This window comes from Schistocerca gregaria, unplaced genomic scaffold (genome assembly GCF_023897955.1).
Source record: "Schistocerca gregaria isolate iqSchGreg1 unplaced genomic scaffold, iqSchGreg1.2 ptg000256l, whole genome shotgun sequence".
Lineage (NCBI taxonomy): Eukaryota > Metazoa > Arthropoda > Insecta > Orthoptera > Acrididae > Schistocerca > Schistocerca gregaria.
Window position 1 is genome coordinate 1445393 of NW_026061762.1, and position 23605 is coordinate 1468997.

The following is a 23605-nucleotide window of genomic DNA, read 5'->3' on the forward strand; positions in this document are numbered from 1 at the left end:
TACTATTTTGTATGAAGGGAGGACTAGCAGCCACGATGCACGGGAGAACGTGAAAGTTGTTCATATGTAGTAAAAACCTAAGAAATCCGACCGTTTTCGTCATTTGCTATCGAATCGACTTAATGTCAGATCGTCACACTGGCCGCTCTTCTGTCTGAAACGGTTAAATTTATCTTGTGCAAAGCTATGTCTCGTGCTGCGGAATGCGGAGACTGTACAAGCACCATAGTAGAACACAGAAGAAGCTTCTAAGTTGATGTAATAGCCAATAAGAAGCAGTACAATTCAAGTTATAGTTAACGATTTTTGACTTTTTAGCCGGCTTTGGTGCCTTGGACATGAGCTGGGAACTTACGATTTTGCATGGAGGACTAGCAGCCACGTTGTACGGGAGAATGTGAAAAGTGTTCATATGTAAAAAAAAACCTAAGATATCCGAGCGTTTTCGTCATTTGCTATCGAATCGAATTAATGTCAGATCGTCACATTGGCCGCTCTTCTCTGTGAAACGGTTACATTTATCGTGTGTACAACTATGTGGCGTGCTGCGGAATGCGCAGACACTAAATGTACCGTAGTAGAACACAGAAGTAGCTTCTAAGTTGATGTAAAAATACACTAAGAGGCATAACAATTCAAGTTTTAGTTATCGATTTTTGACTTTTTAAACGGCTTTTGTGCCTTGGACTGAGCTAGGACCTTAAGAATTTGCATGAAGGAAGGACTAGCAGCCACGTTGCACGGGAGAATGTGAATAGTGTTCATATGTAGTAAAAACCTACCAATCCGCCCGTTTTCGTCATTTGATGTCGAATCGACTTAATGTCAGATCGTCACATTGGCCGCTCTTCTCTCTGAAACGGTTACATTTGTCGTGTGCAAAGCTATGTCGCGTGCTGCTATATGCGGAAACACTAAAAGCCCCATAGTAGATCACAGATGAAGCTTCTAAGTTGATGGAATAGCCAGTATGAAGCAGTAAAATAATAGTTTTAGCTATCGATTATAAACTTATTAGCCGGCTGTAGTGCCTTGGACATGAGCTAGGCCCTTTCGAATTTCTATGAAGGGAGGACTACCAGCCACGTTGTACGGGAGAATGTGAAAAGTGTTCATATGTACGAAAACCATAAGAAATCCGCCCTCTTTCGTCATTTGCTATCGAATCGACTTAATGTCAGATCGTCACATTGGCCGCTCTTCTCTCTGAAACGGTTACATTTATTGTGTGCAAATCTATGTCGCGTGCTACGGAACGCAGAGACACTAAAAGCACAATAGTAGAACACAGAAGAAGCTTCTAAGTTGATGTAATAGCCAGTAAGAAGCAGTACAATTCAAGTTTATTTATCGATTTTTGACTTTTTAGCGGGCTTTGGTGCCTTGGACTAAACTAGGACCTTAAGATTTTGCATGAAGGGAGGACTAGCTGCCACGTTGCACGTGAGATAGTGAAAAGTGATCGAATGTAGTATAAATCTAAGAAATCCGCTCGTTTTCGTCATTTGCTATCGAATCGACTTAATGTCAGATCGTCACATTGGCCGCTCTTCTCTATGAAACGGTTACATTTATCGTGTGCAAAACTATGTGGCGTGCTGCGGAATGCGCAGAAACTAAAAGTACCATAGTAGAACACAGAAGTAGCTTCTAAGTTGTTGTAAAAAACACTAAGAGGCATAACAATTCAAGTTTTAGTTATCGATTTTTGAGTTTTTAGACGGCTTTGGTGCCTTGGACTGAGCTAGGACCTTAAGAATTTGTATGAAGGGAGGACTAGCAGCCACGTTGCACGGGAGAATGTGAAATGTGTTCAAATGTAGTAAAAATCTAAGAAATCCGCTAGTTTTCGTCATTTGCTGTCAAATTGACTTAATATCAAATCGTCACATTGGCTGCTCTTCTCTCTGAAACGGTTACATTTAACGTGTGAAAAGCTATGTCGCGTGCTGCGGAACGCGGAGACACTAAAAGCACCATACTAGACCACAGAAGAAGCTTCTAAGTTGATGTAATAGCCAATAAGAAGCAGTACAATTCAAGCTTTAGTTAACGATTTTTGACTTTTTAGTCAGCTTTGATGCCTTGGACATGAGCTAGGACCTTACGATGTTGCATGAAGGGAGGACTATCAGCCACGTTGTACCGGAGAATGTGAAAAGTTTTCATATGTAGTAAAAACCTAAGAGATCCGCCCGTATTCGTCATTTGCTATCGAATCGACTTAATGTCAGATCGTCACATTGGCCGTTCTTCTCTCTGAAACGGTTACATTTATCGTGTGCAAAGCTATGTTGCGTGCTGCGATATGCGGAGACACTTAAAGCACCATAGTAGAACAAAGAAGAAGTTTCTAAGTTGATGTAATAGCCAGTAAGAAGCAGTAGAATTCAAGTTTATTTATCGATTTTTGACTGTTTAGCGGGCTTTGGTGCCTTGGAGTGAGCTAGGACCTTAAGATTTTGCATGAAGGGAGGACTACAAGCCACGTTGCACGTGAGAAAGTGGAAAGTGATCGAATGTAGTATAAACCTAAGAAATTCGCACGTTTTCGTCATTTGCTATCGAGTCGACATAATGTCAGATCGTCACATTGGCCACTCTTCTCTATGAAATGGTTACATTTATCGTGTGCAAAACTATGTGGCGTACAGCGGAATGCGCAGACACTAAAAGTACCATAGTAGAACACAGGAGTAGCTTCTAAGTTGATGTAAAAAACACTAAGAGGCATAACAATTCAAGTTTTAGTTATCGATTATTGACTTTTCAGACGGCTTTGGTGCCTTGGACTGAGCTAGGACCTTAAGAATTTGTATGAAGGGAGGACTAGCAGCCACGTTGCACGGGAGAATGTAAAATTTGTTCAAATGTAGTAAAAACCAAAGAAATCCGAGCGTTTTCGTCACTTGCTATCGAATCGACTTAATGTCAGATCGTCACATTGGCCGCTCTTCTCTCTGAAACGGTTACATTTATGGTGTGGAAAGCTATGTCGCGTGCTGCGATATGCGGAGACACTAAAGGCACCATAGTAGAACACAGAAGAAGTTTCTAAGTTGATGTAATAGCCAGTAACCAGCTGTACAATTCAAGTTTAGTTATCGATTTTTGACTTTTTAGCCGGCTTTGGTGCCCTGGACTGAGCTAGGACCTTAAGATTTTGCATGAAGGGAGGACTATTAGCTACATTGCACGGAATAATGTGAAAAGTGTTCATATGTATCAGAAACCTAAGAAATCCAAGCGTTTTCGTCACTTGCTATCGAATCGACTTAATGTCAGATGGCCACGTAGGCCGCTCTTATCTCTGAAACGGTTACATTTATCGTGTGCAAAGCTATGTTGCGTGCTGCGGAATGCGGAGACACTAAAAGCACCATAGTAGACCACAGAAGAAGTTTGTAATTTGATGTAAATGTCAGTAAGAAGCAGTACAATTTAAGTTTAGTTATCGATTTTTGAATTTTGAGCTGGCTTTGGTGCCTTGGAAATGAGCTAGGATCTTAAGATTTTGCATGAAGGGAGGACTAGCTGTCACGTTGCACCGGAGAATGTAAAAAGTTTTCATATGTAGTAAAAACCTAAGAAATCCGCCTGTTTTCGTCATCTGCTATCGAATCGACTCAATGTCATACGGTCACGTTGTCCGCTCTTCTCTCTGAAACGGTTACATTTATCGTGTGCAAAGCTATGTCGCGTTCAGCGTAATGCGGAGAAACAAAAAGCTTCATAAAGAACACAGAAGAAGTTACTAAGTTGATGTAATAGCCAGTAAGAAGCACTACAATTCAAGTTTAGTTATCGATTTTTGACTTTTTAGCCGGCTTTATTGCTTTGGACATTTTGCAAGGACCTTAAGATTTTGCAAGAAGTAAGGACTAGCAGCCACGTTGCACGGGAGAATGTGAAAAGAGTTCATATGTAGTAAAAACCTAGGAATCAGCCCGTTTTCGTCATTTGCTGTCGAATCGACTTAATGTCAGATCGTCACATTGGCCGCTCTTCTCTCTGAAACGGTTACATTTGTCGTGTGCAAAGCTATGTCGCGTGCTGCGATATGGGGAAACACTAAAAGCACCATAGCAGAACACAGATGAAGCTTCTAAGTTGATGGAATAGCCAGTATGAAGCAGTAAAACAATAATTTTAGCTATCGATTGTAAACTTCTTAGCTGGCTTTGGTGCCTTGGACATGACCTAGGACCTTAAGATTTTGCATGAAGGAAGGACTAGCAGCCACGTAGCACGGGAGAATGTGTAAAGTGATCGAATGTAATAAAAACCTAAGAAATCCGCTCGTTTTCGTCATTTGCTATCGAATCGACTTAATGTCAGATCGTCGCATTGGCCGCTCTTCTCAATGAAACTGGTACATTTTTCGTGTGCAAAACTATGTGGCGTGCTGCGAAATGCGCAGACACTAAAAGTACCATAGTAGAACACAGAAGTAGCTTCTAAGTTGAAGTAATAAACAGTAAGAAGCATAGCAATTCAAGTTTTAGTTATCGAATTTTGAATTTTTAGACGGCTTTGGTGCATCGGACTGAGGTAGGACCTTACAATTTTGCATGAAGGTAGGACTGGCAGCCACCTCTCACGGGAGAATGTGAAAAGTGTACATATGTAGTAAAAACCTGAGAAATTCGTCCGTTTTCGTCATTTGCTGTCGAATTTTCTTAATGTCAGATCGTCACATTGGCCGCTCTTCTCTCTGAAACGGTTACATTTATGGTGTGCAAAGCTATGTTGCGTGCTGCGATATGCGGAGGCACTAAAAGCACCACAGTAGAACACAGAAGAAGCTTCTATGTTGATGTAATAGCCAGTAACCAGCAGTACAATTCAAGTATAGTTATCTATTTTTGACTTTTTAGCCGGCTTCGGTGCCTTGGACTTGAGCTAGGTCCTTACGATTTTGCATGAAGGGAGGACTAGCAGCCACGTTGCACGGGAGAATGTGAAAAGTGTTCATATGTAAAAAAAACCTAAGAAATCCGCCCGTTTTCGTCATTTGCTATCGAATCGACTTAATGTCAGATCGTCACATTGGCCGCTCTTCCCTGTGTTTACTTCGTAGATTCTTATTTAAATTGCGTGTGAGTTTCGTATAGGAGGTGCAATTTCGAGTTTTAGTTACTGTAATCGTAAAATCAGCAGATTGTAGCGCAGTCGTTAGGCATTTGTACAGGTTAGTTGATACATTCTTTGCGTGTTCCGCTTGCGTTATCTAGGCAAGGACTTGTGTTGTTAAACATCGATTAGAATGGACAGGGACTGCGATTGCTGTGTTCGGATGAGGGCTGACTTGGCATCCCTTCCCTCACAGCTGCAATCGGCGCTGACTTCGGTCGCGCAGCTTGAGGCTGTTTCCAATGGGCACCACTGTGGGGAGCCGGACTCGGGTATCACGGGGATGTCAACCTCGTCCCGTCTGTCCCCAGATCGGTCTGCCGCTGTGGTTGCTCCGGTTGCTGCCCGCAATGGGGCTGAGCCCTCGCCTGTGGTTGATTGGGAGGTCGTTCCAAGGCGTGGCAGGCAGCGAAAGGCGTCCCCGGAGGCTGAACAGAAAGCCTCCCTGGTGCGTCTGACAAACCGGTTTCACGCACTGTCTCTGGCTGAGCCAGATGCTGCTGCCTGCCCTGTTTCAGAGGATCATTCTCAGCCTTCAAGGTCCAGGCAATCGCAGAGGGTGGGCTTACTGGTAGTTGGGAGCTCCAATGTTAGGCGCGTAATGGGGCCCCTTAGGGATACGGCGGCTAAGGAGGGGAAGAAATCCAGTGTGCACTCCGTGTGCATTCCGGGAGGAGTCATTCCTGATGTGGAAAGGGTCCTTCCGGATGCTATGGAGAGCACAGGGTGCAGCCTGCTGCAGGTGGTGGCACATGTCGGCACTAATGAATTGAGTCGCTTTGGATCTGAGGAAATTCTCTCTGGATTCCAGCGGCTATCTGATTTGGTGAAGGCTGCCGGTCTTGCTTACGAGATGAAGGCAGAGCTCACCATCTTCAGCATCGTTGACAGAACCGACTGCAGATCTTTGGTGCAGAGCCGGGTGGAGGGTCTGAATCAGAGGCTCAGACGGTTTTGCGACTGTATTGGCTGCAGATTCCTAGACTTGCGCCATAGGGTGGTTGGGTTTCGGGTTCCGCTGAATAGGTCGGGAGTTCACTACACTCAGCTGGCGGCTACACGGGTAGCGGAGGCTGTGTGGCGTGGACTGGGCGGTTTTTTAGGTTAGAAGGCCTCGGGAAAGTGCGGGATGGGCTGAAATGTCAAAGGGTGCTTGGCAATTACAGGACGTGCTTGGATCAAGGAACAGTCGGAATTTTAGTTGTAAATTGTTGTAGTTGCGCTGGAAAAGTCCCTGAGCTTCAAGCGCTAATAGAAAGCACAGAAGCTGATATAGTTATAGGTACAGAAAGCTGGCTAAAGCCTGAAATAAGTTCTGCAGAAATTTTTACGAAGTCTCAGACGGTGTTCAGGAAAGATAGATTAGGCAGAATTGGTGGTGGAGTGTTTGTGTCTGTCAGTAGTGGTTTATCTTGTAGTGAAGTCGAAGTAGATACTCCGTGCGAATTGGTGTGGGTGGAGGTTATACTTAACAGCCGAATTAAGTTAATAATTGGCTCCTTCTACCGACCCCCAGACTCCGATGATATAGTTGCGGAACAGTTCAGAGAAAGTTTGAGTCTCGTAACAAATAAATACCCCACTCATACAGTTATAGTTGGTGGGGACTCAACCTGCCCTCGGTATGTTGGCAAAAATACTTGTTCAAAACCGGTGGTAGGCAGAAAACGTCTTCCGAGATTGTCCTAAATGCATTCTCCGAAAATTATTTCGAGCAGTTAGTCCACGAACCCACGCGAATTGTAAATGGTTGCGAAAACACACTTGACCTCTTGGCCACAAACAATCCAGAGCTGATAGAGAGCATCATGACTGATACAGGAATTAGTGATCACAAGGTCATTGTAGCTAGGCTCAATACCATTTCTTCCAAATCCATCAGAAACAAACGCAAAATAATTTTATTTAAAAAAGCGGATAAAGTGCCACTAGAAGCCTTCCTAAAAGACAATTTCCATTTCTTCCGAACTGACTATGCGAATGTAGACGACATGTGGCTCAAATTCAAAGATATAGTAGCAACAGCAATTGAGATATTCATACCTCATAAATTGGTAAGAGATGGAACGGATCCCCCGTGGTACTCAAAAAAAGGTCCGAACGCTGTTGAAGAGGCAACGGAAAAAGCATGCGAAGTTCAGAAGAACGCGAAATCCTGAAGATGGGCTAAAATTTACAGACGCGCGAAATTTGGCACGTACTTCGATGCGAGATGCCTTTAATAGGTTCCACAACGAAACATTGTCTCGAAATTTGGTAGAAAATCCGAAGAAATTCTGGTCGTATGTAAAGTACACAAGCGGCAAGACGCAGTCAATACCTTCGCTGCGCAGTGCCGATGGTACTGTTATCGACGACTGTGCCGCTAAAGCGGAGTTATTGAACGCAGTTTTCCGAAATTCCATCAGCAGGGAAGACGAATGGAATATTCCAGAATTTGAAACACAAACATCTGCTAGCATGAGTTTCTTAGAAGTAGATACCTTAGGGGTTGCGAAGCAACTCAAATCGCTTGATGCGGGCAAGTCTTCAGGTCCAGATTGTATACCGATTAGGTTCCTTTCAGATTACGCTGATACTATAGCTCCCTACTTAGCACTCATATACAACCGCTCGCTCACCGATAGATCTGTACCTACAGATTGGAAAATTGCGCAGGTCGCACCAGTGTTCAAGAAGAGTAGTAGGAGTAATCCATTTAACTACAGACCTATACCATTGACGTCGGTTTGCAGTAGGGTGTTGGAGCATATACTGTATTCAAACATTATGAATCACCTCGAAGGGAACGATCTATTGACACGTAATCAGTATGGCTTCAGAAAACATCGCTCTTGTGCAACGCAGCTAGCTCTTTATTCGCACGAAGTAATTGCCGCTATCGACAGGGGATCTCAAGTTGATTCCGTATTTCTAGATTTCCGGAAAGCTTTTGACACCGTTCCTCACAAGCGACTTCTAATCAAGCTGCGGAGCTATGGGGTATCGTCTCAGTTGTGCGACTGGATTCGTGATTTCCTGTCAGGAAGGTCGCAGTTCGTAGTAATAGACGGCAAATCATCGAGTAAAACTGAAGTGATATCAGGTGTTCCCCAGGGAAGCGTCCTGGGACCTCTACTGTTCCTGATCTGTATAAATGACCTGGGTGACAATCTGAGCAGTTCTCTTGAACTGTTCGCAGATGATGCTGTAATTTACCGTCTAGTAGGGTCATCCGAAGACCAGTATCAGCTGCAAAGCGATTTAGAAAAGATTGCTGTATGGTGTGTCAGGTGGCAGTTGACGCTAAGTAAAAAAAGTGTGAGATGATCCACTTAAGTTCCAAAAGAAATCCGTTGGAATTCGATTACTCGATAAATGGTACAATTCTCAAGGCTGTCAATTCAACTAAGTACCTGGGTGTTAAAATTACGAACAACTTCAGTTGGAAGGACCACATAGATAATATTGTCGGGAAGGCGAGCCAAAGGTTGCGTTTCATTGGCAGGACACTTAGAAGATGCAACAAGTCCACTAAAGAGACAGCTTACACTACACTCGTTCGTCCTCTGTTAGAATATTGCTGCGCGGTGTGGGATCCTTACCAGGTGGGATTGACGGAGGACATCGTGAGGGTGCAAAGAAAGGCAGCTCGTTTTGTATTATCGCGTTATAAGGGAGAGAGTGTGGCAGATATGATACACGAGTTGGGATGGAAGTCATTACAGCATAGACGTTTTTCGTCGCGGCGAGACCTTTTTACGAAATTTCAGTCACCAACTTACTCTTCCGAATGCGAAAATATTTTGTTGAGCCCAACCTACATAGGTAGGAATGATCATCAAAATAAAATAAGAGAAATCAGAGCTCGAACAGAAAGGTTTAGGTGTTCGTTTTTCCCGCTCGCTGTTCGAGAGTGGAATAGTAGAGAGATAGTATGATTGTTGTTCGATGAACCCTCTGCCAAGCACTTAAATGTGAATTGCAGAGTAGTCATGTAGATGTAGATGTAGATGTAGAACAGTGACATTTATCATGTGCAAAGCTATGTCGCCTGCTGCGGATGCGGAGACACTAAAATCCCCATAAAAGAACACAGAAGAAGTTTCTAATTTCATGTAAATGCCAGTAAGAAGCAGTACAATTCAAGTTTAGTTATCGATTTTTGACTTTTGAGCTGGCTTTGGTGCCATGGACATGAGCTAGGACCTTAAGATTTTGCATGAAGGGACGCCTACCTGCCACGTTGCACGTGAAAATATAAAAAGTGTTCATATGTAGTAAAAACCTAAGAAATCCGCCTGTTTTCGTCATCTGCAATCGAATCGACTCAGTGTCATATGGTCACGTTGACCGCTCTTCTCCTGAAACGGTTACATTTATCGCGTGCAAAGCTATGTCGCGTGCTGCGGAATGCGGAGACACTAAAAGCACCATATTAGAACACAGAATAAGCTTCTAAGTTAATGTAATAGCCAGTAAGTAGCAGTACAATTCAAGTTTAGTTATCGATTTTTGACTTTTTAGCCGCCTTTGATGCCTTGGACATGAGCTAGGACCTTTTTAATTTTGCATGAAGGGAGGAATATCAGCCACGTTGCTCGGGAGAATGATAAAAGTGTTCATATGTAGTAAAAAGCTAAGAAATCCGCCCCTTTTCTTCACTTGCTATCGAATCGACCTTATGTCAGTTGGTCACACTGGCCGCTCTTCTCTCTGAAACGGTTACATTTATTGTGTGTAAAACGATGTCGCGCGGTGCGGAATGCGGAGACACTAAAAGCACCATAGTAGAACACAGAAGAAGCTTCTAAGTTGATGTAATAGCCAGTAAGAAGCAGTAAAATTCAAGTTTTAGTTATCGATTACTGACGTTTTTCCCTTCGTCGGTGCCTTGGAAATGAGCTAAGACCTTAAGATTTTGCATGAAGGGAGGACTAGCAGCCGCGTTGCACGGGTGAATGCAAAATGTCTTCATATGTAGTAAAACCCTCAGAAATCCTCCCGTTTTCGTCATTTGCTATCGAATCGACTTATTGAACGATCGAATCATTGGAGGCTTATATCTCTGAAACGGTTTCATTTATCGTCTTCCAAACTATGTAGCGTTTTGAAGTATGCGGTGACACTAAAAGCTTCATAGTCGAACACAGAAAAAGCTTCTAAGTTGATATAGTCGGGTAGTAAGGAGTACTACAATTCTAGTTTTAGTTACCGTTTATTGACTCACTAGCCTGGTTTGGTGACTTGGTCATGAGTTCGTAATTTAAGATTTTGCATGAAATTAGGTCTAGCAGCCGCGTTGCACGGGAGAATGTGAAAAGTTTTCATATGTAGTAAAAACCTGAGAAATCCTCCCGTTTTCGTTATTTGTTATCGAATCGACTTAATGTCAGATCGTCTCATTGGCCGCTCTTCTCACTGAAACGGTTACATTTAGCGTGTGCAAAGCTGTGCCGCGTGCTGCGGTGAAAGGAGACACTAAAAGCACCATAGTAGAACACAGAAGAAGCTTCTAAGTTGATGTATTAGCCAGTAAGATGCAGTACAATTCAAGTTTTAGTTATCGATTATTGACTTATTAGCTAGTTTTGGTGCCTTGTCCATGAGCTGGGACGTTAAGATTTTGCATGAAAGGAGGTCTAGCAGCCGCGTTGCACTGGACAATGTGGAAAGTGTTCATATGTAGTAAAAACCAGAGAAATCCGTTCGTTTTCGTCATTTGCTATCGAATCTACTTTATGCCAGATCGTCACATTGGCTACTCTTCTCTCTGAAACGGTTACATTTATCGTGTGCAAAGCTATGTCGCGTTCTGAGGTATGCGGAGACACTAAAGGCACCATAGTAGAACACAGAAGAAGCTTCTAAGTTGATGTAGTAGCCAGCAAGAAGCAATACAATTCAAGTTTTAATTACCGATAATTGAATTTTTTGCCGACTTTGGTGCCTTGTACATGAGTTAGTACCTTAAGATTTTGCATGAGGGGAGGTCTAGCAGACGCGTTGCATATGAAAATGTGAAAAGTGTTCATATGTAGTAAAAACCTGAGAAATACCCCCGTTTGCGTCATTTGCTATCGAATCGACTTAATGGCAGATCGCCACATTGGCCGCTCTTCTCTCTGAAACGGTTACATTCATCGTCTGCAAAGATAGGTCGCTTGCCGCGGTATGTGGCGACACAAAAGCAACATAGTATAATACAGAAGCACATTCTAGGAAGATGTAATCGCCAATAAGAAGCAGTACTATTCAAGATTTAGTAGTCGGTTATTCACTTATTTTCCGCCTTTGGTACATTGGACATGTCCGACGACCTAAAGTTTTGCATGAAACGACGTATGGAAACCACTTTGCACGGGGGAGTGTGGAAACTGTTCATATGTAGTAAAAACTACAGAAAACCGCCAGCTTTCGTCATTTGCTACCGAATCTATTTTATTGCCAGATCTTCACATTGGCAGCTTTTATCTCTGACACAATTACATTTATCGTCTGAAAATTTATGTCGCGTATTGCAATATGAGGAAAAAACTGAAAAAATCATATTAGATCACAAAAAAGCTTCTAAGAAGATGTAATCGAAAGTACCAAGCAGAAATATACTATTGACTTATTTGCCGGCTTTGGTGCAATGGGCATGAGCTAGGACCTTAAGATTTTTCATAATATTACGTCCGTACGCATCGTTGCACGCGAGAATGTCGAAAGTGTTCATATGTAGTAAAAACCTCAGAAATCCGCCCGCTTTCGTCATTTGCTATCGAATCTAATTAATTGCCAGATTTTCACATTGGCCGCTTTTCTTTCTGAAACGGTAACATTTATCGTCTGGAAATTTGTGCCACGTGTTTGCAATATGCGGAAAAATCTGAAAACATCATGATAGAACACAGAAAAAGCTTCTAAGAAGATGTAATCGAAAGTAGGAAGCAGTACTATTCACGTTTTAGCTATTGGTTATTTACTAATTTGCCGGCTTTGGTGCATTGGACATGATCTAGGACCTTAAGATTTTGCATAAAAGTACGTCCGTACGCCACGTTGCACGGGAGAATGTGGAAAGTGTTCATATGTATTAAAAACCTCAGAAATCCGCCCGCTTTCGTCATTTGCTATCGAATCGACTTATTTGCCAGATCTTCATATTGGCCGCTTTTCTCTCTGAAACGGTTACATTTATCGTCTGGAAATTTGTGTCACGTGTTTGCAATATGTGGAAAAAACTAAAAACATCATAATAGAACACAGAAAAAGCTTCCAAGAAGATGTAATCGAAAGTAGGAAGCAGTACTATTCAAGTTTAAGCGATCGGTTATTCACTTATTTGCGGCTTTGTTGCATTGGACATGAGCTAGGACCTTAGGATTTTGCATGAAATTACGTCTGTACGCCACGTTGCACGGGAGAATGTAGAAAGTGTTCATATGTAGTAAAAACCTGAGAAATCCGATCGCTTTCGTCATTTGCTATCGAATCGAATGTATTGCCAAATCTTCACATTGGCCGCTTTTCTCTTTGAAACAGTTACATTTATCGTCTGGAAATTTATGTCGCGTATTGCAATATGCGGAAAAAACTGAAAACATCATATCAGAACACAAAAAAGCTTCTAAGAAGACGTAATCGAAAGTAGGAAGCAGTACTATTCAAGTTTTTGCTATCGGTTATTCACTAATTTGCAAGCTTTGGTGCATTGGACGTGAGCTATAACATTAAGATTTTGCATGAAAGTACGTCTGTACACCACGTTGCACGGGAGAATGAGAAAGGTGTACATAATAGTAACAACATGAGAAATCCGCCAGTTTTCGTCATTTGCGTTCGAATCGACTTAATGCCAGATCGTAACATTGGCCGCTTTTCTCTCTGAAACGGTTACATTTATCGTATGCAAAATTATGTCGCGTGTAGCGGTATGCGGAAAAAACTGAAAACATTATATTAGAATACAGAAAAAGCTTCAAAAAAGATGTATTTGCCAGTAAGAAGCAGTACTATTCAAGTTTCAGTTATCGGTTTATTCACTTATTTTCCGGCTTTTGTGCATTGGACATGAGCTAGGACCTTAGGATTTTGCAAGAAAGTACGTCTGTACGAAACGTTGCACGGGAGAATGTGGAAAGTGTTCATATGTAGTAAAAACCTGAGAAACCCGATCGCTTTCGTCATTTGCTATCGAGTCGAATGTATTGCCAGATCGTCCCATTGGCCGCTTTTCTCTCTGAACAGGTTACATCCATCGTCGACAAAATTATGTCGCGTGTTGCGGTATGGAAAAAAACTGAAAACATTATATTAGAACACAGAAAAAGCTTCGAAGAAGATGTAATCGCCAATAAGAAGCAGTACTATTCAAGATTTAGCTATCGGTAATTCACTTATTTGCCGGCTTTGGTATATTGGACATGACCGACGACCTATAGATTTCGCATGAAACGACGTCTGGAAATCACATTGCGCGGGGGAATGTGAAAACTGTTCATATGTAGTAAAAATTTGAGAGATCCACCCGCTTTCGTCATTTGCCATCGAATCGACTTGATGCCAGATCGTCACACTGGCCGCTTTTCTCTCTGAAACAGTTACATTTATCGTCTGGAAATGTATGTCGCGTATTGCAATATGCGGAAGAAACTGAAAACATCATATTAGAACACAAAAAAAGCTTCTAAGAAGATGTAATCGAAAGCAGCAAGCAGAACTAAACTATTGACTTATTTGCCGGCTTTGGTGCATTGAACATCAGTTCAAATGGCTCTGAGCACAATGGGACTCAACTGCTGAGGTCGTTAGTCCCCTAGAACTTAGAACTACTTAAACCTAACTCACCCAAGGAGATGACACACATCCATGCCCCATTCAGGATTCGGACCTGCGACCTTAGCAGTCGCACGGTTGGACATGAGCTAGGACCTTAAGATTTTGCATGAAAGTACGTCTGTACGCCACGTTGCACGGGAGAATGTGAAAAGTGTTCATATGTACTAACAACATGAGAAATCCGCCCGTTTTCGACATTTGCCATTGAATCGACTTATTGCCAGATCGTCATATTGGTTACTTTTCTCTCTGAAACGGTTACATTTATCGTTTGTAAAGTTATGTCGCGTGTTGGGGTGTGCGGAAAAAACTGAAAACATTATATTAGAAGACAGAAAAAGCTTCAAAGAAGATATAATCGAAAGTAGGAAGCAGTAATATACATGCTTTAGTTATCGGTTATTCACTTATTTGCCGCCTTGGTGCATTGGACATGAGCTAGGACCTTAAGATTATGCATGAGAGTACGTCTGTACGCCACGTTGCACGGGAGAATATAAAAAATGTTCATATGTAGTAACAACATGAGAAATCCGCCCGTTTTCGACATTTTCCATCGAATCGACTTAATGTCAGACCGTCATATTGGCCGCTTTTCTCTCTGAAACGGTACATTGGACATGAGCTAAGATCTTAAGATTTTGCATGTAAGTACGTCTGTACGCCACGTTGTACGGGAGAATGAGAAAAGCTTTCATATGTAGTAACACCATGAGAAATCCGCCCGTTTTCGTCATTTGCATAAGAATCGACTTAATGACAGATCGTCACACTGGTGGCTTTTCTCTCTGAAACGGTTACATTCATCGTATACAAAGTTATGTCGCTTGCCGCGGTATGCGCAGTCACTAAAAGCACTATAGTAGTCACAGAAGAAGCTTCTAAGAAGATGTTATCGGCTAGTAACAAGCAGTAGTAGTCAAGTTTTAGTTATCGGTTATTCACTTATTTGCCGGCTTTGGTACATTGGACATGACCGACGACCTAAAGATTCAGCATGAAACGACGTCTGGAAACCACGTTGCACGGGAGAATGTGAAACTGTTCATACGTAGTAAAAACTTCAGAAATCCGCCCGCTTTCGTCATTTGCTATCGAATCGACTTTATTGCCACATCTTCACATTGGCCGCTTTTCTCTCTGAAACGGTTACATTTATCGTCTGCAAAATTATGTCGCGTGTTGCGGTATGCGGAAAAAAATGAAAACATTCTATTAGAACACAGAAATATCTTCTAAGAAGATGTAATAGCCAGTAAGAAGCAGTACTATTCAAGTTTTAGTTATCGGTTATTCCCTTATTTGTCGGCTTTGGTGCATTGGACAAGAGCTAGGACCTTACGATTTTGCATAAAAGTACGTCTGTACGCCAGAATACATCATTTTCAGTTGTCAAACGGCTTCTAAAACCGAACTGTTCATTTGACAGCAAATTGTGTGATATCAAATGATCAATTAACCTTACATGCACAGCCTTTTCGGTAACTTTTGCAAACACTGATGGCATAGAAGTAGGTCTAAAATTAGCTACATTATCCCTTTCTCCCTTTTCATAAAGCGGCTTTACTGATGAGTACTTTAATCGGTCAGGAAACTGACCAGTTCTAAAGGAAAAATTGCAAATATGGCTAAATACAGGGCTAACATGTGCAGCACAGTACTTTAACATGCTGCTAGGCACTCCATCATATCCATGAGAGTCCTTAGTCTTCAGTGATATAGTTATTGACTCAATCTCTCTCTTGTTTGTATCACAGAGGAGTATTTCAGACGTCAATCTCAGAAAGGTATTTGCTAAGAAATTTGTATGATTTCCTGTTGGAACTAAATTTTTATTTAGCTTGATTGTGACTACTTCGAACATTTTGATATAATTCGCCCTATGTTTTACATGAAATCATTATCCCACTAGTCAGCCAACTGTGCTGTCTATTACTGCTAGTACCCCATTCAGAATGTTTTAATGGAAAACAACTCTCAAAGAGCATGAGAAATGTGCCATGGAAAGCATTGTATTTATCATCTGTATTATTGGCACTATAAACATCTTGCCACTCTTGTTCCTTGACAAGTTTTAAAAAACACTCTATTGCTGTTGGATTGACTTTCCTACGTTCTTTGTAACTAAATATGACATTGAGTTGAGTACAAAAACCTTTTAGTGTTAAAATTTGTGCATTATGGTCTGAAAGGCCATTCACACTTTTACTAACAGGATGCCCATCTAGTATTGAGGAACGAATAAAAATATTGTCTATGACCGTGCTACTATTCGCCTGCACCCTAGTTTGAAAAAAAACACAGTTGGCATCAGATCATATGAATTTAGGTGATCTACCAACATCATTTTTCTTGGGACCGAGCGAGGTGGCGCAGTGGTTAAGGCACTGGACTCACATTCGGGAGGACGACGGTTCAGTCCCGCGTTCAGCCATATTGATTCAGGTTTTCCGTGATTTCCCTAAATCACTCCCGGCAAATTCTGGGTTAGTTCCTCTCAAAGGGCATGGCCGACTTCCTTCCCCATCCTTCCCTAATCCGATGAGACCAATGACATCGCTGTCTGGTCTCCTTCCCCAAACAACCCAACCCCCCTTTTTCTTGCACAATCATATACAAAATTAATATTGAAGTCCCCCACATATAACTACTTGCTGGTACTTCCTACAAAGTGAATCAAGAACCCTCTCTAGCTTAAGCAAAAATGCTCTGAAGTTGGAGTTAGAGGCCCTATAAACACAAGCAATTAGAAGTTGAGTTTCACTAAATTCAACAAATGCTGCACAACTTTCAAATATCTGTTCAGTGCAGTGTCGTGATAAGTCTATGGACTCAAATAACGTACTGTTTTTTATGTACGGTGACACCTCCCCACCCCGCAAGAAACTCCTTGAGAAACAGCCAGCTAATATGTAGCCTGGTAAAGGAAGCCTATAAATTATCAATTTATTGAAGTGGTGCTCTGATATACAAATAATTTCAGCGTTAACATCTGTTAGCAGTTCACTAACTTTATCCCTAATAACTCTTATATTCTGATGAAATATGCCAATTCCTTCTCTACTTGGAAACATTACATCCTCTGGAGGAGAGCCCTTAGAGGCACGCCGGCCGCGGTGGTCTTGCGGTTCTAGGCGCTCAGTTCGGAACCGCGCGACTGCTACGGTCGCACGTTCGAATCCTGCCTCGGGCATGGATGTGTGTGATGTCCTTAGGTTAGTTAGGTTTAATTAGTTCTAAGTTCTAGGCGACTGATGACCCCATATGTTAATTTGCATAGTGCTCAGAGCCATTAGAACCATTTTTGAAACTTAGAAGCACTTCCTTTAAGCAGGTATACCAATCAGCTGACTTCAGTATTAAAAAGGTGCAGCTCTAACACCAACTACTACAGGAATTTTTCCATGAGTGACACCACTACCGCCACCACCACCCACTACACTGTCACCTATAAGCTTAGGTAGCCTCTCCTTCGCATACCTATTGAGGGGAAGGCCATGCCTAGTGAAACCCCATCTACTGATAGACCCAACTGGCACCACTGAGATGTGATCCATGCCCTCTCCCATCAGTGCACTCCCCAGCCCCACAATTACGCGCCCAACAGCCGCATTAAGGTGTGCCCGATCATTATGCTGAAACAGTTGCACGAAAAGCACATTAGTGCCACCAGTTTGAGTAGCTATCTTAACCAAGTCACCACTGACATCATACCCCCTGTCCCTATTGTGACTGCTCCCAGCACCACCCACTATCACTACCTGATCCTCCTTTGTAAAATTCTTACATAACTCCCCTATGCTTTCAGCCACCTGAGCCAACCCTGCATTAGGCTTCACAATGCTTGTGACCTGGTACTCACTCCACAAAACTTCTTGCAAATGCTGGCCCACACCTCTACCCGGTAACTACCTAGCAGCAGAACCTAGGCCTCCTAATTGCTGAGGACGGCTGCAAGTTACCTCCATATACAGCTACACGAGGCTCCTCTCCGCTCAACTTTGACAGTTTGTCGTATCTATTGCATGTATGCAAAGTAAAACTGTCTGACTACCTCCTTTTCCTATCTATCTTCTTGTCACCTGCCAGTTCCCATTCCCCAGCACCCTTCACCCTCCTCAACTTATCTAGTTCCTCCTTTGCGCATTGTAACTGCACCTGAAGGGCACAGATCTTACGCTCCTGCTCCTCTATTAACTTGTTTCTACTACAGATTCTACATTCCTAGGACAGGATCACCCTCAAATGACCACTGGCTTCCCCACTGCATTCCCCCCCAATGAAAATACTTTGAACAAATCCCACAGCGTAATCCACTACTCACAAACCTACGACATAGCCATCACTTCTCACTCACGATAAAATTTTACAGTTACTAAAAAAAACTATACGTCTACGTTACCAAAGTTCAGTTACAAAAGCAGCACTATTTAAGAACTAACAACTATGGTCTCGAAATTCTCTGTCTACTAAGAAAGCAGCTTCTTGTATTAACACTACTACAACACAGCCGATACCAATACCAGCAAAACTTCACAAAATTATTGGCTAAAACAAAAAAATTTAAACTAAACGCCAGTTGAAAACTAAAGCACGAAATTTACTAAACGACTTCAACACACTGAAAACTCTATAAAACACAGCGAGCGAACGATTACAAGAGTTTATTAAGTCATTATTTCGCCAAAAATGGCAAGCAACACCACTGCAATCTATTCAGTTTAATAACTGTATTACAGAGCACAAACAAGTTCGTCAGTACTTAACTTATAACCGCTACAGAGGCAGTGCACGCCGCAAAATGTAAACACACTGATGAGGCGCGAGGCTTAGACGAACCATGAAAGCACACTCACAAATAATAGACCACTCGAGTCAATACCACAGGAAGAAAGACTGAGATAAATGAATATCCACAAATAATTTGCTTTTACGGCAAAAATAATAACACAAAAAAACTTTAAAATACGTAAATGAAGTCTAAAATTTATAAAACATTAACAAGCTATTTCAACAGCAGTGCAGCTCACGTGACGTCACACACATGATGATCTGCCCCCCCCCCCCCCTTGGGAAGGTGCCTATCTACCCCACCTTCGAAATATGCCTATCTATCCCCCTCAGAAGATATCTACCGAGCTACCCATCCATGGAAGATCTCTGTCAACCTGCACCTCCCCTCCCCCCTCAGATGATGTCTGTATACCTACCCACACCCTTGGAATATGTCTGTCTACCTAAACCCCCTCCCCTTAGAATATGTATGACTACCTACCCCTCCCCACAGAATATGAATGTCTACCTACCCCACCCCTCGGGAGATGTCTGTGTACCCACCCCTCCCAGAAGATATCTACCTACACCTCCCACATCGGAAGATTTCATACTACCTCTACCCCATCGAAAGCTGTCTGTCTCTCATCGCCCCACCACCTAATATGTAATTCTACCTACTTGCCTCGTTAGAAAATGTCAGTCTACGTAACTCTCCACAGGAGATGTCTATCTACCTACCCCCTCGGCAGATGTCTGCCTACGTCACCCCCCTAAGGAAGATGTTTGTCCACCTACCTCACCCTGTGAAGATGTCTATCTACACCCCCACAAAAACTCTCTCCCCACCTCGTAAGATGTCTATCACCCTGAAAGATGTCTCTCAACCCCCCCCCCCCCCCACACTAAGGAGATGTCTATCTACCTACCTGCCCTCTCGGAATTTGTCTGTCGACCTATCCCAACCCCTACTCAGCCCCCCCACTCGGAAGTTGTTTACCCCTGTCTCGGAAGATGTCTAGCGACCCCCAAACTTTGGAAGGTGTCTTCCAGCCCCTCAGGCGATGTCTGTCTACCCCCCCCCCCCCCCTCAGAAGATGTCTGTCAGCATACCAACCACCCTGGAATTAGTCTGTCTACCTACCAACTGCCTCGGAATATATCTGTCTACCTCCCACCTCGGAAAATGTCTTCCAAACACAGTCTCAGAAGAGCCCAGTCTACCAACTGCCAAATTTCAACCCCCGGAAGATTTCTATCCAACCCCCCCCCCCCCACTTGGAATATGTCTATCTACCTCCACTCTCGGTAGCTATCTACACCCCCCTCTCAGAGAATCTCTAACCCCACTCTCATAGGATGTCTGTCTACCTACCCTCACCACCATTCGAAGATGTCTACCCCTTGGAGGATGTCTACTCCACCTGGAATATGTCTGTCTACCCACGTTGGATGATGTCTGTCTATCTACTCAGCCCCCCTGGGAAGATATCTGTTAAACTACCACCCCTTGGAATTTGTTTATCTATCATTACCTGCACAAAATATGTCCATCAACCTACAATCTCCTTCTGAAGATGTCTGTCTACCTACAGCTCCCGCTTGGAAGATGTCTGTCTACCTACAACCCCTCAGAAGACGTCTGTCTACCTATCTCCACATCAGAAAATGTCTGTCTCTCATCTCCCCACCCTTGGAATATGTCTGTCTACCTACACTCCCCATCGGAAATGTCTGTCTACCTAAGCTCCCTCAAACCATGTCCGATTAGCTATCCATCCCGGAAGATGTCTGTCTACCTACCCAACCATCAGAAGATGTCTGTCTACCTACCCCTCCCCCTCGGAAAATGTCTGTCTCTCATCCCCCTACCCTGAGTATATGTCTGTCTACTTACCTGCCCCCCTTGGAAAGATCTCTGTATACCTAAACCCAGCCCTCAGAAGATGTATGACTACCTACCCCTCCCATTGGAAGATATATGTTTTCCAACCCTCCCTTCAGAATATTTCTGCCTACCTACCATCTATCACAAAGGTTGTCTGTCAGCCTACAATTCCTTACAGGTGTCTGTCTACATACCCACCCACACTCGGAAAAAGTTTGTCTACCTGCCACTCCTTAGGAAATGTCGGTTACCAAACCCCTTAGAAGATGTCTGTCTACCTATACACCTCTGATGACGACTGTCTACCTAACCCCCCTCTGTAGATGCCTGTCTACCTACCCCCTTGGAATATGTCCATCCTCCTACAACTCTTCAGAATATGTCTGCCTACCTACCCCCCTCTCGTAAGATATCTGTCTACATATCCCCCCCCCCCCCCCCGCATGATCTGTCTACCTACCCCCTTCCCCTGTCATAAGATGAATGTCTACCTAAACCCCTCAGAAGATGTATGCCTATCTACCCCCTTCAAATGATTCGATTTTATCCCTCCTGTGGGAGATATCTGTCTCCCTACCCCTACCTCTGAGGATATCTGTCTGCCTACCCCCCCCCCCCCCCCCCTCCCGGAAGTTGTTAAACTACCACTCCTCTGGGAAGATATCTACTCCCACATCAGAGAATGTCCACACCCCTCTTGGAGGATGTCTGTATACCAAAACGCATACTTTGGAAGATGTCTCACCCCCTTTGAAAGATGTCTGTCTACAATGAACACCCCGCAGAAGATGTCTGTGTACTGAACTCACCCTCAGAATATATCTCCTCCTAACCTACCCCCCCCCCCCCCCTCCCTTGGAATATGTCTGTCTACCTATCCATTTCCCATAAGAAGATGACCTTATTCCCCTCAGAAGGTGTATGTCTACATGCCACGCCTCGGAACATGTCTGCCTACCTAAAACCCTCGGAAGAGGTCCATCTACCTCGCATCTTGGAAGATATTTATTTACACCCCTCTAGGAAGATATCTACCCCTGTCTTGGAGGATGACTACCTCCCTCTCGGATGATGTCTACCCTCTCTCTGAAGATGTCTGTCTACATACCCTCCTCTCGAAAGATATTTCTCCTCCCTCAGATGATGTAAGTCTATCAACCCTCAAATGGAAAATGTCTGTCCTCCTAATCCCCCTCGGAAGATGTCAGTATACCTACCCACCTGTCTGTCTATGTACCCCCCACTCCCATGATGTCTGTCTACCTCCCCCTTAGGTATATGTCTGTATACCTACACCCATTCGGAAGATGTCTGTATACCAAACACCCCTCTGAAGATGACTATCTACCTACCCTGCTTCAGAAGGTGTCAGTTTACCTAACCCTTCGTCGGAAGATGCCTGTCTACAAAACTTCACTGGGAAGATGTCTGCCTACCTAACCTTGTCCATGATAATTGTCTGTTTACCAACACCTCTGCTTCGGAAGAGGTCTGTCTACCTACTTACACCCCTTGGAAGATGTCTCTCTACATCCCTCCAGTCATAAAGTATTGTCTACCAACCCATACTTCTGAATATGTCTGTCTACCTACCCCAGAAGATGATTGTCTAATTACCCCCTCATCTGAAGATGTCTGTCTACCTAGACCCCACTTGGAAAATGTATGTCTATGTACACCCCTCGGAAAATGTCTGTCTCCCTACACCCCCTCAGAAGATGTGTGTCTACCTACATGAACTTTTGTATGATATCTATCTATGACGCCCGCACTTGGAAGATGTTTGTCTACCTACCGCACCCATTGGAATGTGTCTGTCTATGTACCCACCAACCATCGGAAGATGTATGTCCATCTACACATCCCCCTCAGAAGATGTCTGTCTACCTACACTCATCAGAAGATGTTGTCTACTTTCCACCATTTGAAAATGTCTCTCTACCTACCGCTCTTGGCAAATGTCATTCTACACCACCCCTCTGAAGAGGTCAGTTTACCTACAACCCCCCAGAAGAAGTCTGTCTAACTCCCCCCCTCTCAAAAAATGTCTATAGTCACCCTGCCTCGGACAATGTCTCTCTGCCTACGCCCCATCATGGAAGATGTCAGTCTACCCACCCACCCATCAGAAGAAGGCTGTCTACAACCATCCCCTCACATGATATGTCTGCCTACCAACCTCCTATTGGAAGATGTCTGGCTACCTACCCCACCCCACATCTGAAGATGTCTGTCTACCAACCCTCCACTTGGAAGACGTCTGTCCTCCTACAACCCCTCAGAAGATGTCAGTCTTCATAACCCCTCTCAGACGTTATCTGCCTAAATACCCCTCCTCGGATGGTTTCTGTCTACCTACACCCACAACCCGTCATAATATGAATGTTTACCTAAACCCCTCAGAATCTGTATATTTATCTACCACACCTTGAATGATTTGTCTCTATCTTATCCCTATCTCGGAAGATGTCTGTCTCCCAACCCACCCCCTCTGAGGATGTCTGTATACCTACCCCCCCTTTCTCGAAAGTTGTCTGTCTACATTCACCACACATTTAAACATGTCTATCTATGTACTCCTCTGGGAAGATATGTATCTATTGCCGCCATGGAAGAAAAGTATCTCCCCCCTCTCGGAATATGTCAATCTACCACTCCTCTCAGAAGATATACACTCCCCATCTGAGAATGTCTACATCCTCTCTCGTAGGATGTCTGTCTACCAAACTGCATCCTTTAGAAGGTGCTTCCCACCCCTTGGAAGATGTCTGTCTTCCAACACCCCCCTTCCCCCCCTTGGAAGATGTCTTTCTACCGCACCCAGGCTCAGAAGATGTCTCCATACCTAACACTCCTCGGAAGATGTCTTTCTACCTACCCACCCCCATCAGAAGATGACTGTCGACGTTATCTCCCTCACAGAATGTCTAGGCCCCTCTCGGAGGATACTGTCTACCAAACTGCATCCTTTAGAAGATGTTTCCCACCCCTTGAAAGATATCTGTC